Source organism: Colobus angolensis, unplaced genomic scaffold (assembly GCF_000951035.1).
Source record: "Colobus angolensis palliatus isolate OR3802 unplaced genomic scaffold, Cang.pa_1.0 Scaffold7, whole genome shotgun sequence".
In the NCBI taxonomy this organism is placed as follows: Eukaryota; Metazoa; Chordata; class Mammalia; order Primates; family Cercopithecidae; genus Colobus; species Colobus angolensis.
This window is the reverse complement of record NW_012120709.1, coordinates 16,782,706-16,789,342: the sequence shown is the minus strand read 5'-3', so window position 1 is coordinate 16,789,342 and position 6,637 is coordinate 16,782,706. Positions and strand designations below refer to the sequence as shown.

General features: G+C 42.6%; 1 long non-coding RNA gene across 1 annotated transcript in view; it reads right to left on the bottom strand.

Moving 5' to 3' along the window:
• LOC105500993 overlaps positions 1–6,637 on the bottom strand; it is a 52,977-nt gene that overhangs the window by 30,996 nt on the left and 15,344 nt on the right. The window contains exon 2 of the long non-coding RNA XR_001000114.1: positions 3,696–3,871. This is a non-coding gene — a long non-coding RNA (uncharacterized LOC105500993). The remainder of the gene's footprint in view (positions 1–3,695; positions 3,872–6,637) is intronic.

Here is a 6,637-nt window from a genome sequence, read left to right as displayed (position 1 = left end):
TGAGATGGAGTCTCGTTCTGTTGCTCAGGCTGGAGTGCAGTGGCACAATCTTGGCTCACTGCAACCTCCGCCTCTCAGGTGTAAGCAGTTCTTCTGCCTCAGCCTCCTGGGTAGCTGGGAATACAGGCACGTGCCATTATATCCAGTTAATTTTTGTATTTTTAGTAGAAACAGGGTTTCACCATGTTAGCCAGGATGGTCTTGATCTCCTGACCTCATTATCCACCCGCCCTGGCCTCCCAAAGTGCTGGGATTACAGGCATGACCCACTGTGCTCAGACAACTAAACATTTTTATACAACTGTATTGGAAAAATGAAGAGAGGGAAATAGGAAGGGTTAGAGTTGGATAAGAAATCAAAAGTTTCAACAATTTCCTTCCTAGGATCATACTCTACACATATTTTTGACACATATGCAAACATTTATGTACAAAGATTTATGTACAACGATTTATGTACAAAGATTTCCATCATTGAATAAGAAATAACAAAAACAGAGATGAATTAAATATCTATGAGTTGGAGACTGTAAAACAGATTATGGTTCAATGAAATACAATGTTTCTGTGGGGGTTCTTTGAGATGGAGTCTTACTCTGTTGCCCAGTGCAGTGGCGTGATCTCAGCTCACTGCAACCTCCACCTCCAGGGTTCAAGCAAATCTCTTGTCCCGGCCTCCCGAGTAACTGGGATTACAGGCACAGGCCACCACGCCTGGCTAATATTTGTGTTTTCAGTAGAGACAGGGTTTCAACTATATTGGTCAGGCTGATCTCGAACTCCTGACCTCAAGTCATCCACCTGCCTTGGCCCCCCAAAGTGCTGGAATTACAGGCATGAGCCACTGTGAGCAGCCTATTTTTTTTTTTTTTTATTTTTTTTATTTTTTGAGGTAAAGCATTGCTCTGTTGCCCAGGCTGGAGTGCAATGGCGCAATCTCAGCTCGCTACAACCTCTACCTCCCGGTTCAAGCCATTCTCCTGCCTCAACCTCCCAAGTAGCTGGGACTACAGGCACAGCCCACCATGCCCAACTAATTTTTGTATTTTTAGTAGAGAAGGGGTTTCACCATGTTGGTCAGGGTGGTCTCGAACTCCTGATCTCAAGTGATCCACCTGCCTTGGCCTCCCAAAGTGCTGGGAGTACAGACAAGAGCCACCGCGCCCGACCCCCATTTGTTTTAAAGCCAGCCCAGTATATGCTGACATGATCTCCAGATAGTGAAAACAAAACAAGACAAAATACACAAACAGAAACAAAGTGGAGACTAATGGGTTCATATTCTACCCCTTATGAGGAAAAATAAATACATGTATCAATATACACATACACATGCACAAACATTGAGTCTTATGTATACACAGACTATCTCTGAAAAAATACACAAGAAACTGCCTGTAGCAATTGACTTTGTGGAGGGTAATTATGGTTAGGAGGGCAGAGATAGGTAGGGAACTGATATTTTTTGGATGTTTGTCCCCTCCAAACCTCATGTTGAAATACGCTCCCCAGGGCCGGGCACAGTGGCTCATGCCTGTAATCCTAGCACCTTGGGAGGCCAAGGCAGGTGGATCACGAGGTCAGGAGTTCTAGACCAGCATGACCAACATGGTGAAACCCTGTCTCTACTAAAAATACAAAAATTAGCTAGGCGAACTGACGGGTGCCTGTAATCCCAGCTACTCAGGAGACTGAGGCAGGAGAATCACTTGAACCCGGGAAGCTGAGGTTGCAGTGAGCCAAGATCATGCCACTGCACTTAGCCTGGGCAACAGAGTGAGACTCTGTCTCAAAAAAAAAAGAAAAAAAAAAAAGAAATATGCTCCCCACTGTTGGAGGTGGGCCTGGTGGGAGGTGTTTGGGTCATGGGGGCAGATCCGTCTTGCCATCCTCATGGTAATGAGGAAGTTCTTGCTCCGTTCATGCTTTGTTCATTCACATGAGAGCTGGTTGTTTAAAGGAGCTTGGCACCTCTTCTCTCTGTCTGTCTCTCTGTCTCTCTCTCTCTCTGTCTTGCCACGTAACACGCCAGCTGCCTCTTTGCCTTCTTTCATGAGTGGAAGCTTCCTGAGGCCTCACCAGAAGTAGATGCCAGCACTATGCTTCATGTACAGCCTGCAGAACCATGAACCAAATAAACCTCTGTTCTTTATAAATTACTCAGTCTCAGGTATTCTTGTATAACAACACAAATGAACCAATACAGGGACCTACTCTTCACTGTATATAATTTTGTCACTTAAAATTTTATGCTAGTGAATATATTACTTATATAATAAAATATATGAATATTCATTATTAATATTATTCATGAATAATATAGTAATTATTCATTGATTCAAATGAATAATTTTTCAAACGGAGAAGAAAAGCAACCTGGTAAAAGGAAGAAAAATTTTAAAAAATATACAATTAGCCCCCTTAATAGCTTCATATATCAAACATAATCTTAAAATGTCTTTTCAGTATGTTTAACATTTTCCTTTAGGTGGCAGTAACTGCATTTTTTTTTATAATAGCCACCTGACTAGCCTTTAGAATCAGTTCAACAATGGTATTTGATTGTCTTATGTGTCCTTTTCGTAGGAAAAAAAATGTTTAAATATTAAAACCTACATTTACAAAATGCATGGCCCAACAATGTTCCTGACTATTGTTATTGAAAATGAGAGAGAACAAGTTACAATTCAAGAGATATAAAACAGACTGGAAGGATATTCACCAAAATGTTGACAAGGATTATCTCTGGGAAGTAGAATAATTAATAGGTGAGTGTGTTTTGCTCTTTTTGCTTTTCCAAATTTTCTACTATGAACATGGTTTTTTTGTTTGTTTGTTGAGACAGAGTCTTGTACTGTTGCCTGGGCTGGAATGCAGCAGCGTGATATTGGCTTACTGCAAGCTCCACCTCCCATGTTCAAGTGATTCTCCTGCCTCAGCCTCCCAAGTAGCTGGGATTGCAGGCGCCTGCCAGAACATGGTATTTTTTAAGAGCTTGTTTATCCTCCAATCCTGACCCATTAAAGACTTCCTAAGCCCTGGATAAGTGAAGGTGGTGTGGGCTTAAGTCTTACCTGGCACTCAAGTATTTCTAATATCACCAACCCTTTGATTTCTTAACTGTGGAATGAAAATAATGACAGAAACTTTAGGCATTTCATTATATGACTACCGAGGGAGCGATTTGGGAGTAAAGGATCTTTTTAATACTCCTCAAATCCAGAAATGATTTACTACGAAGTTAATAAAACCCATGTCAGGACCTTCCTCCCATCCCACCCCACCCATTTGTATTAATCCCTTTCAAAACCTTCTAACTAATTGTGGATTCATAATTTCATATTTTTCAGAAGGCCCACAACACTAGATCCACCATTGCCAAAACACACCAAAATACTCTTTACCAACTTTTTAAACATCCATGCTCTGAAAGGGTGTGGGGGGAATATCTGTAAGCTTTCCACTGAACTAAAGTTCCCCAGGCCAGGGACCAAGCTTCCCACACTTTTATAACCTTGTTGCCTAGCACATGTCTGGCATACTTCAGGCATTTGAAAACATTTGTAGAACTGTTGAACAGAAGTAACTATTCATGGATAGGTAAAAACCTCTCTAAATGTTTTCTTATTCATGGGGTAGTTGAGAGTAAATTCTTACAGAGCTGTGTCTGGTGGCTGCAGAAAGGCTGCACCTACTCAAATCAACAGGACACACAGAAAAGTCTCCTTGTCCCCAGAAGGGCCGTCGGGAGTGACTGGAGAGCAGATCCCGCTAGCAGGTCACCATGGTGCTCACTGCAGGTCGGCTCTGTGCCAGGCTGAGGAAAAGGAATCCATCTCCCCTCCTTGAAAACATGCCTCAGCATATTTATCTGTGAAACAGAGAAGAAAACAAATATGGTATGTGATTTACAAATATCTTAAACAGGAACGCAAACTGGTGTGAGACACCAAATGAGAAGAGTGAGAATTTAAAAGCCAGTGCCCTGTGATGCAACAATTCCACCTCTGGGTGTACACTCCAAAAAATGGAAGCAGGGGCCGGGCACGGTGCAATAAATATATTGAAATATACTGAGAGACGGCCAGGCACGGTGGCTCACGCCTGTAATCCCAGCACTTTGGGAGGCCGAGACGGACGGATCACGAGGTCAGGAGATCGAGACCATCCTGGCCAACATGGCAAAACCCCATCTCTACTGAAAATACAAAAAAAAAAAAAAATTAGCCAGGCATGGATGTGGGCACCTGTAATCTCAGCTACTCAGGAGGCTGAGGCAGGAGAATCACTTGAACCCAGGAGGTAGGTGTTGCAGAGAGCTGAGATTGTGCCACCATACCCCAGCCTGGGTGACAGAGCAAGACTCCATCTCAAAAAAAATAAAATAAAATAATAAAATAATAAATTGGCATTTGGGATTACAGGGAAGCTCCATTCTGAAATAGATTCCAGTTAGATCAGAGATTGAAATACTAAAAGGAAATTGTAAGGCACTGGAGGAAAACATAGAAAGAACTCCCATTAAATATGGTGGACTGACCATACGCTTTAATCTTCTCTCCCTGTCGTAGGCTAAATAATGGCTCCCAAAGAAGTGTCTACATCCTAATCCCTAGAATCTGTGAATGTTACTTTATGTGGCAAGTACTTGGCAGATGTAATTAAGTCAAGGATCTTTGGATGGTTGTCCTGAATTTTCTAGGTGAGCCCTAAATACAATCACAAGCGTCCTTATAGGAGAGAGGCAGAAGGAGACTTGGTACCAACAGAAGAGGAGGAGGCAATCGTGATCATGCAGAAACTGGAGTGATGGAGTCACAAGCCAAGGAATGCTGGCAGCCACCAGAAGCCCAAAGAGGCAAGGCAAGGATTCTCCCACGGAGCTTCCAGAGGGCACATGGCCCTGCCGACACCTTGATTTAGGCCTAATGAAACTGAGTTTAGATTTATGGACCCCAGAACTGTGAAAGAATAAATTTGTGGTAAGCCCCTAATTTTGTGGTAATGTGTCACAGCAGCCCTTGGAACCTAATACACTCCCCAAACCATCACAATGACAGTTAAGGGAACTAAAATGGTAAAATTCACAAAGATAAAGAGAATAACAGAAAAGGATTTCAATAAGTGCTTAGAAGATGGAAAAGGAAAGAATGAGAAGCAACTTACTTATCAGAGTAGAGAAAATTACCTGAGAGCCTGGAGAAAGGGAAGTGAACAAGACACAAGTCAGTTCTCCCCAGAGAAGCCAGACACAGGGTCATCGAGCACCAAGCAGGGGCAGGCGTTGGGTGTGGGGCTGGCACTGGGGATACAGTGGAAGCATTAACGTGGACCTTGGATCCCTGGGCCCTGAATCCTCTGACACTAAACCTAGGTCTTCCTGAACTAGGTGCATCCCTTCTTGTCATGCCCTCCACCCCAGTCCCTGCCGTTGACCCTACCACCACCACCTCAGCTGACACACATCAGTTCAGCTCACACTCCTTCCGTTAGAAAGAACCAGTCACAAGGTTCTGCCTGGATACAATGGGGCTGGGAAATGCTGAGCAGCACCAGGCACAGGCTTCCTCTAAACCACTCTGCACCGTGGAAGGAGGACATGTTTTTTGATGGTTTAATAGCCGTCTCTGCCACACTCTTAAAGGCAACTAATTTTAAAATTTTAGAAGACTGGAAACAAAGAAAAGATACTAAAAACTTCCAGAATGAAAAATCAGGTCACGTACTGCCTATGGATCAGCAATCTGATTGGCATCAGGCTTTTCAATAGCAATACAAAATGCTAGAAGACAACGGGGTAATGCCCTCAAAATTCTGAGAGAAAATATCTTGCCAACAAAACATGTATTATACCTAGCAGGAAATCATCCCAAAGGCAGAAGGCTATGGAAGAATAAAAAGGAGCTATCTAGGGAGAAAAACAGAACTGTTAATTATTATTATTATTATTATTATTATTATCATCATCATTATTATATAATTTGAGAGACAAGGTCTCTGTCAACCATGCTGAGGTGCAGTGGCACCATCACAGCCCACTGCTATGGGCTGGAACTCCTGGGCTCAAGTGATCCCCCCACCTCAGCCTCCCAGGTAGCTAGGACTAGAGGCATGTACCACCACACCTGACTTATTTTTGCTTTTATTTTTTGTAGAGGAGTCTCCTTATGTTGCCCACGCTGCTCTGAAACTCCTGGCTTCATGCAATCCTCTTGCCTTGGCCTCCCAATGTGCTGGGATTACAAGCATGAGCCACCATGCCCAACCTTTAATAATTATTTAATGTGTTTGGGAATTTGGAGGAAAAGGATTACCAAAAGTTTGCCAAATCTCCAGTATCCTTTGAATAGGAAAAATTAGTAATTGTATGTAGAAAACTAAGCAATTTGGCCAGTGATGAGGGGGATTAGCAATTATTAATGTCAGAAAAAGCAGGTTATACAAGAAAGAAGATATGATGACAAGATTCTATTTGGTTCAGTGGTGAATAATATTTAATAGTGACAAAAATGTAAACACTGACTTTTGGCTTAACTAAGCTTTTTTTTTTTTTTTTTTTTGAGATGGAGTCTCGTTCTGTTGCTCAGGCTGGAGTGCAGTGGCACAATCTTGGCTCACTGCAACCTCCGCCTCTCAG